Source organism: Elephantulus edwardii, unplaced genomic scaffold (genome assembly GCF_000299155.1).
Source record: "Elephantulus edwardii isolate Elephantulus edwardi_28Jun2011 unplaced genomic scaffold, EleEdw1.0 scaffold00049, whole genome shotgun sequence".
Lineage (NCBI taxonomy): Eukaryota > Metazoa > Chordata > Mammalia > Macroscelidea > Macroscelididae > Elephantulus > Elephantulus edwardii.
In genome coordinates this window covers 8786336-8796138 of record NW_006399799.1, presented here as the reverse complement: position 1 = coordinate 8796138, position 9803 = coordinate 8786336, and positions in this window count along the sequence as shown.

The following is a 9803-nucleotide window of genomic DNA, read 5'->3' as shown; positions in this document are numbered from 1 at the left end:
CCTGCCCCTCACACACTCTCTCTACACACACAGTGATCAGTGTGTCTCTATAGCTGGCCAGGTCCCAGAGAGGCCTGACAAGTCAGAGCAATTTGCTCTGGGCACAATCTCTTAACCACCCTTACTTAGGTTTCCATCCTTAACAAACCCTGTAAGTTTTCCACATAAGCTAAGCCAGGCCTCTATTCTCCCATCTACCCTTCAGGAGTTGGTTCTGAACTCACAGGAAGGTCCTGACAGTCCCCTTACTGGATGTAGTCTCATCTCTGCATCCCAGAGAGAGGCTCTCACTCTAGATCTGTTGGAACCACCTGACTTTTACCTGTCGGCAACAAGCATGCCCACCTTTGGATCCTGTATGTCTTCATCGTGGTCCTGGGTCAAGAACAGAACTACATCAAGAACCCCCAAAGACAATTCTGGGCCCATAACCAGCCCCCTTAGCCATTGTCAACCAATTAGGTCTGACTAAGCAAACAGGCCTCCCTGAAACCCCATCTCTTCTCTCCTCCACTGTCTACAGTATCTCCTATGTGTGCTCCACTAAAAAAAATAGCTAAATAAAAATAAGTAAAAAGGAAATGAGATCGTTGTGCCATGGTCACTCAACAGGCATTCTGTAGACCAGGAACTGGGCTGCGTGCTGGGAAGCCAAGGATGGACTGGAGCCAGTCCCTGCCCCCACGGAGCTCACAGTCCAATGGGAGAGACAGACATACAGACAGTTAACGGAAAAGCAGCCCAGTAAATGCTAAGATAAAAGTGGTCTGCATAGAGCTGGGTGGAAGCTGAGCAGAGGCTGGGACTTAACCTAGAGAGAAAGTGAAAAGGTGTCTCAAGTGGATGTAGTGGAGCTGGGAATTGAAGGCTGTGAAGGGGGAGAAAGGGCATTCCAAGGAGAGGGAACAGCCTGTGCAGAGTAGGGAGTCACAGAAAGAAAGGCCTAGTGTTTGAGAAAACAAGGGTTCCTGGATGCACAGGGCACGCAGAAGGAGCAGCAGGAATAGAGCAGAGCCGGGATCACCAGGCATTTTGGATCTGATGGTACACAGAGTATGGCTCTCTGGAAGACTTCCCAGAAGGCAAGTGACAGGTCCACATCATGTCTTTAAAGGACCACTCCTCTCCTGACTCAATAGAGAGGGGGAGGAAGAAGGATCATTCTGGAGCAGCCACTAGATTGCACAACATCCCACAACCCTTAAACATTCTTTCACCTTGCGAATTCTAGAGTCACTAAGATTTGAGCTTCAACCTTTCTTGAGGTGTCCAGAGAAACCAGGTCAATGGGCTACAAATGAAGGTAAACTGAGACCACCTGACATCTCTTTCCTCACAGAAAGCAGGAGAATGAGACCAGCACACCCTCTACACTCAGCCACAAACCAAAGTTGAGACACAGGGATGATTTTATCTGCAATGACAAGTCCATCCCCAGGCTCAGACAGGTATTGTTCCAGGCTCAGCAGACAACCCCAAGTCAGACAGATGTCCAGGAGCTCCAGCACACATTGCCCCCAGGCCACAAAGATGTTACACCAGGCCCACACAGATGTTATGCCAGGTTCAAACACATGTCCTGGGCCGAGACAGAAGCTGTCCCAGGGCCAGACATTGTGCTGGGCTCAGCCAGGTGTCCTAGTCTCAAACAGATGTTGCCTCCAGCCCAGGCAGATGCTACCCTAAGTTCAGACAGATGTCTGCCACCAGAGGTACATAAAGATGCTGAGAGGTCCCTGGAAAAATATAATTCCTAAATCTTCCTTCTGCCTCTTTCACCAGTCATCTGCCACCTCCCAAAAAAAGCTGAGGAAGGCTCACAGGGAGCCCAGCCAACGCACGCTCCTCAGAAACCCCCTCTTGCCCTTGGCAAAAGCCAAGGAGGTACCTCCTCCTGACTCCAGGCTAGAACACTGCATGAACAGGCACAAACTGGAGGGTGAAAGGGCCACATGGAAGGGAGCACGGGGCACCCGCGATGGCTGTGGAGGTGCAGGAAGGGAGCACAGGGCACCCGCGATGGCTGTGGAGGTGCAGGCAGTGAAGCCCAGGCTGCCCAAGGTGACCCTCTTTAGGAAGAATGATTGGGGATAGGGGGTTGGAAGCATTAGTATTCCATGGCATGAAGGCCTAGGTTGATGTGAGGGGGCCCACCCCACTAAGCACTACCTCAAACAACACACTCTGGAGGCTGGGGGAAGAACATCCTACAACCTCATACACACACACACACAAACACACAGACACAGTCTGCCCAGACCCCTGTGAAGATAACTGAGGAGCTCTGGTGATGCAATGGTTAAGCACTTGGCTGGTAACCAAAAGGTCAACAGTTCGAAAGCATGACAGAATGACTAGATAATGTCCTTCAAAGAAGAGGACAACTTGGAAAACACTAGGGGGCAGTTCTGTGTGGTTACATGGGACCCTTATAAATTAGAACTGATTCCACCTAACAACACCTAACAACAACAGCTGCTCTAACGTGTAACTACATTAAACTAGGAAGGAAGACAAAAGGAGGCTGTCTCATTCGTCACTCGATCCTGGTTGGAAGAAGGGCCTTCCCTCCATAAGTGCCCTCATAGGGTCAGGAGTCTGGAAGGAAAGAGGGTGTGTACCCCCATCCCCTATTCCCCCCACTCCACACACACCCACACACACCCCACCACCTCCCCACCATCAACCCCCTAGCCCGCCATGGCCACAGAGCTGCCAGCAGGAGCTAGGGCTGGGTATGTGGTGGTTCTGCAGAGCAGCTGCCGTCTGAGTATCACGGTCCACCGGTAGAGAAGCAGTCCCTACACCTGGGATGGAAGTGTGAGAAAAGATACACTGAGAGTCAGGTCTCTGCTTCTGCCCTGGGAAGCTCCTCCAGCACTCAGACTGGGGCTCTTCAAGAGGGCAGTCTCAAAGCTGTTCACTCATGAATATGTAAATATGACATTGAGCCACACCCCCAGCAGGTGATGGCAGGGACTACCCTTCTTGCCTTGGGAGCTCTCTTGAGGCTGAGAATGATGAGGTGTGGTCTCCCACAGGAAAGGATGTACACGCAGACTCACTTAAACTATCTCCCAAACACAAATTAACACTAAAACCAATCTCACGCCCAAGCACTGTCGGATGCGATTACAAACACTAACACGCATGCATTCAATACAAACCACAAATACAAGCACACAAATAGCACAGGCAGCAGCAATTGTGAGGATGTCCAGGACCAGGCAGTGTTTTGTTCTGCTGTCCACAGGATCACTATGAGTCAGAAACAACTCAGTGGCACCTGATGATAAGATGCAAGCCCACTAAAGCCACAGCAAGCTAGTGTCCACGACTTTCCCACCTGCCCAAGATGCTCTCACCCTCAAGCCCCAGCCAGATCACTAAGCCAACCCCAGGCTCTGGACCTCGCTCTTCTAACAATGCTGACAAGGACTTAAATTATCACCCTCTGCCCCTGCCCCACCCTGTGGTGGCGAATTTTACATCCAGATGAAAACTGTGTTTTGGAAGAAAAGGGAAGAATAAGAAAAAAAAACCTCACTAAAATCCAGCCCTATCCTTTCAGAGTGATTAATCCCTGCTAATGATTTACCGATTTGCAGAAAGCGTGTTCTGCATAACCGTGTTCTGCATAACTGGATCGTGGGCATTACCACCAGCTCAGAGGCTGCCATTCTGCTAAAAGTGGAAGTAAATTTCAAGATCAATTAGTCACCCCTAGTTTGACTGTTTTACTGATGCCAGTGGAGGACCTCACCCCCGTGCATAGGCCTGCAGGGCTGAGGTGGGGGATGAATGCAAGGAAAGGTTCATCCCCAAAAGACATTTTCCCTTTCCACTCCTTTTCCCCTTCACTGAGACTGAAATAAAAGAGAATCTGTAGATAAAATGCACAGGAGACTGTTCCCTTCTCCCCACCGGTAGCACGCACCCCACAGCCTGTCTAATCCCAGGCCCCTGAGAGATGGATGAAGTACCGGACTGAGTTCAGAAAGGAAGAGGAAGTGGTCTGAGCACTCCGAGCAGGGATCGCCTCCCACGAAGAAACAACCTTCAGGAGAGCAGCACTTGGTGGCACTGCTGGTGGGAGCCGCCCACCCAGCCAGCCTCCAATTCACAGTGAGGTGACCCCACGCACAACAGAATGAAACGCTGCCTGGACCTGCATGAGTGGCCAAGGACCAGGCTGTTGTGACCCTTAAGTTTTGCACAGGCTGATTTACCAGAACTAGAACGTCAATCCTTTCTTCCTAATCCATCTTGCTCTGGACGCTGTGCTGAAACTTCTTCAGCATCCCAGCAACATATATAAGCCTCTCCTGCCAGAAGGGTAATGATTTGCACATGAGCTACGTTGAACAGGAATTAAACCTGGGTTAACCACATGGAAGGCGAGAGTTTGACCACTGACCCACCACTGCAGTCTCCGTCTGTGTAGCTGTGCAACTGGGTCTAAGCTGTACCAAAGCAAGGGGACACAGGATGGCTCTGACAGCTAGGACTCAGCCAGGACCCCTCTGAGCACTTCCGGTCATAACCACATTTTCCTAGAGCCAGGAGGGCAGTAAGCTTCAGTGGATGTGCGGACACCACTTAGTGAGACCCTGGGGAGTGGGAAGAGGCAGGATCTCCATCTGATCATACAATGTCTTACTCATCTCAGGCAGCTTGAGAGAAAAACCAAGTCATACTTTCCTTTTCCAAGTTTTCATTTGGGTAGTGATATCATTCCACCTTCTCAAGCAGTGCAGCAACAACCAGCCAGTCCAGTTTACAGATGAAGACACTGAGGCTTACAGAGATTAGGAAGCTGAGATTGATCTAAGGTCACCCCGAAGGTCAGAGCCAGAGTCAAAACGGAGCCTGGGCTCTTGGCACTTTGAAAAACATAAAATCAACGAAGGCAGTGCAAACAATTAACATGCTCAACTGTTAGAAAGGCATCTTGGAAGAAAGTTCTGGTGATCTACTTTCAAAAGTCAGCGAATGAAAATTGTATGGTGCACAGTGCTGTTATGATCCAGTCAACAGCAACTGAAGAGGCTTAGTGGGAGAGAAAGGAGGGGAGCCCTGAGCACTGCCTCACATCCCACAGCTGCCCCTGGCCAGACCCCACATACTAGAGAGCAAGCAGCTCAGGACAGCCCTCCCCTGGGTCTACGTGGCTCCCATCACTAGCAGTCCTCAGCAGTCCTGGCTTGCAAGGAATCCAAGTGAATGTGCTTGGGCCTGTCTTCCTCAGGACTGAAAAGGTCTTGGCTCTGTGGCTGTATCTGTCCTCAATGCTTCCTGGACTCAGAGCACGAACTGGCCAACAGCTCAGAGACCAGAGGAGGTAGCAGCCAGGTCCAGGTGCCTGGGGAAGAAGCTAAGCAAGACTGGCCTACTCACCTCTCTCCTGAATCTGGGCTCAGTGGAGCACTGTGTACACTCGCCTGTCTGGGGTATGTGTCTGGAATATCACAGAGCACATGTGGCCATAAGGATGCCGATGGTGACTGTGAGACTGTGTTGTACAGACTGTATCTGAGTCTCTCGGGCACAGCATGACTGTAGGATGGGGAGGTCTGTGCCCATGACCCGGGGGCTTTGCAGAGTGAGCTTGTGGAAGCAACCTCTCCTCCCTGCAGAGCCTCCCTGCAGCCCCTTGCTGGCAGGCCCCCCACAGTGAGGGCCCCATCTGCTGGAGGCTCGCTGACCTGTGTCAAATGAGCAGGCGCTCGGTCACACTCCAGGGCCTGGCAGAGGCAGTGCTGCTCTGGGAAAGCCCAGCAGTTCCAGGCCTAGGGGCAGGCTGGGCAGGAGCCCTGCTGGGGACAGAGGCCTGGGAGCTTCGAAGGCTGGCGGCGGCCTGGCTGGGAACTGCCCTTCACAAACAAGAAAAGGGGGTGGGGGGGGTGGGGGGAATGAGGGTGTGGGGAATGCATCTCTGCCTCCTTAGAGCTAGTGGTGCTAAACTATGGGGACCAAATGCTAACTTGGATAAGTTCTTTCTTCCTCTGCTTTCTGATCCCTTGGGAGGGATTCCTACTCATTTCTACAAGGTACACATGTGAGTCTATGTGGAGTGGGTGGGTGTGCAACTCTTCGTATCTGTGTGCCTCTGGATCACAGAGCATGTGTGGCTGGCTCTGTGCACAAATACAAGGGTGTGCCTGTGTGCATGACTTGGCAGACCAGCTACAGGTCTCCATGTTTGTCTCCCCATCTCTACTGTGTCGGTGAAGGAAACGCCTACTAAGGCCTATTCCAGCTTACTCATGAAGTCTGTGTGTGTTCCCCTTTAAAAGCATGCTTGTCTCCTCATTGTGTTTTGGTTTGTAGGACCATGACCATCCAGCCTAATGGTACAGAGCCATGTGTCCCTATTCTGAATGTGTGCTAGCTTGCACGTGGAAATCTGCACGATGTGGGCATGAATCCACATCTGCTCAGATGCCTGAACCATTCCATGTCAGCGAGGGGCTGGGGAGGGGTGGTACCCAACATCTGGTATGCCCTTGTCACTGGGTGTGATGGGTCTGAGGACACGTCCTCCCCAGGGACTATGAGAAAGGTGCTCCTGGAGAGAGAGCCAGGAGTCATGCTGGAGGCCCTGTCCCAAGTAGAAACTGCAGGAGCAAGAGCCTGGAGGATATTATGATTTCTTGGGAGAAATTTAGAGATCAAACACAAGAAAGCTTTGACTCAAGATCAAGCCTAGACTGTTGCATAGGTCTAAAGAGTCCAAAGTAGTGATAAGAATTTTATCTTTCCCTAGTTCAACCCAGAGAAAGCCTCTGCTAGTCAGATGGCATCTAACATGCCTTATTTCACCCTTGGGAGCCCCTGGGTGGTACAAATGGCTTGTGTACTCAGTTGCTCTTTCAAGACTGGAATCCATCTTGGAAGAAAGGCTTGTCCATCCACTTCTAAAAAATCAACCCCTGAAATCCCTGTGGAGTCCAGTTCTACCCTGACACACAGGAGGTTACCACGAGTCAGGATCAGCTTGATAGCAATTGGTTTCTTTCATCCTCAGAGTCTCACAGCAATCCTGAGAAGCGGGCCTTGCTGTGCCCATTTACTGGTGAAGAAACTGAGGCTCTTGACAGGTCAAATAGCTGACCTAAAGTCACACAGCTGCTCACAAGGGCCATGGTGTTAGGGCTCAGGTGTGCTGGGCTCACAAGCCCAAGCTGCTAAGCTGAAAGTCTCACCTGCCTTGTACAGACACATCGCACTTCAGCACAGACCTGGGAACACAGCCCCTCAGGTTCTAGCTGATTCTGGACTACTACAAGAGAAGGGCCATGGACTCTCTGCTGTCTGTGATGGTCAAACTCGCCGCCTCCACAGGCACAGTCCCACACCCACCCCACAGCAGCAGGGCAAATGGTGAGGATGGTGAGGGCTGAGACCCTCACTAGTTCAGAGGTGCAGACCTTCCAACAAGTCTCGTTTTTCCTGTCTATGCACTGGGGGCGAGAATGGCAGTGTTCTCTTACAGAGTCAGGGGGCAAAGGTGCAACAACGAATGTAAAGGCATTCTGTAAAGCCCACTAGTCATGTCATCAAGTCTCACTGGAACTTCCAAAAGCTGTTGACTGTCCAGATATCTCTCTTCCTCCAAAAGAAATAGGAAAAGAATCTTCGAATCACAGCTTCTCAGAGCTGAAAAGGTCTTAGAGGTCAAGGGGTCCAAACTTCAGCAAGCTGACTGCAGGGCTGAGGAAACTAAGACTGAGTTGAAGGGAAGAAACTTGCCCATTCATGGAATAACAGTAATAGAAGCACAGAGTAATGTGCCCTTTCAGGATCTTTCTGCCTCATTGTCTCATACCATCCTCTGACTTACTTTAGTAGCAGTCTCAATTAATAGGTAGGAAAATCAAGGGCTAGGGACAATGGGCCAGCGTCACTATCACCAGGGAAAATAGTGGTAGTTCTGAGCTGGCAACCCAAGAGTCAAATGTCATGCAGGTCCAGCTACGGCTGGCATGAGAGGAACCTCTGCCCTGGCTCTTTCTCCTTTGGCCCTACTCCAGAGTCTGGGAGAGGACCCAAGGAGGCAAGTGAACTCGAGGTCCTGTGCTATCTATCTCAAGATGACCACTTCCTAGGCCAGACCTTAGCAAAGGCTAGCATCCCCGGGTGGAGTCAGACAAAGGGCTCTATCACAGCTCCTATAGCAAGGGTACTGACTGAGGGGCCTTTTCGGGACACTGACCAATGGCTAACTAAGGACTCTGCCTGTCCCATCCTACCCCTTGAGTACTAGCCAGAGGCTGGTCCTAGGGTGCACTCAGGATTCAGACAAGCAGTCAGTGCCTAGGATGACACTTGTCATTGTCAACTCTGCCCAGCCACCTTGGGATTATGCCCATGGCAGCTGCAGCTGAGCCCCCAATTACCTTTTCTCACACACTTCCCAGCTGAGGTTTTATTCCATAGTCTTAAATCTATCCAGCGGGCCCCTAGCTTGACCCCCTCTCCCCAGCTCAGCCCTGTGATCTAGGATGCCAGGACTCTGGAATCTTTGACTCCACTGGTAGCTAGATTAAGGAGTAAAGTGGGGTAGACTAGTAGAAGACTCCCTGGGACCCCAAGTCTAGGCAAGAGAGGAAGCTACAGTTCACTCACTCTCCGCCTGGGGCTAATGTGAGGTTAGAACCACAGAGGGAGCTGCAGCTGAGGTCCAAGTTCACTCAAGATCCTCCCTCAAAGAATCGAAGGTATGAAATGGTATCCAAATTCCACATCCTGCCTCTCCTAACAAAGGTTGCTCAACTCCCTTTTTCACCAGCCCCAAGCAAGTCCAGCTAAATTGCAGCTCAAGGTCTCACACCAGGCTGGACAGCTCCCTGCCTGCATCCTGAAGTTCCATAGTGGTTCCGAGTCCATCTCACTCCTCATCCCACTGCCTCCGCGTGACCCCTGCCAACGAGCCCCTTCAGGCCTGAAGGAGAAAGCTCAGAGCGGCTACCCCTAGGCCCAGCGTCCACATTCAGTCCGGGGGACGTCTTCTCATTCCAGAACCCCGAGCGGGGTCCAGATACAGGAACTCCTATCTCTCCGTAGCACCGCTGCCTCCAGCTGCCACAGTCCGCAGCCGCCCGTGTGGTACTCACCTGGGCTGCAAATGAAAGGATGCTTTCAGGAAGAAGGAAGCAGAGACTGGTCCTACTTCGATCACGCGCTCTCAGGGCAGCGGAGGTCCAGCGGAGCCATGACGATAGGTCTAGAAGGAGAAGAAGGAAAAGCAAGAAGGGTCCGAGAAGCGCGTGGAGAAGAGCTCCGTGTGCGCTCAAAGCTGCGGAGAAGGGGCGGGCGAGGTGAGCGGCCGCGACGAAATCGAGCCAAGGACCCGCACCGCCTCCCTCTCGCAGCAGCCGAGACCCGCGGGAATCCCAACGCGCCGATAGCGGCACTGCGAAGGGAAGGCTTAGCAGCTTCTCGGAGCCGGAGCGCCTCCCGGAGCCCGCAATGCCAGCCGCTGTCTCTGGACGCCCCAGCGGGATCCAGGAGGGAATTCAGACCGCGTAAAGTGTGGGACCGGCCAGGCTCGGGATCTCCAGTGCCGAGGAAAAGCCGGGCCCACGCAGCCAGGACGAGAGGGGGTGCGGTCCCCGTGCCACCCCCGCGCCACTCCCCACGTGGCGGCCGCGCCCCCGGGGCGTGAGTGTGTACGCTGACTGTAGGGGGGGTCGTGAATGAAGCCCCAGCGGCCAATCAGGACTGCCGGCGCGCGGGACCCCAGGAGCGAGGCCCAATGGCAAGCTCTGGGCGGCCCGGCCGGGTGGCAGGCAGGCGCGGGG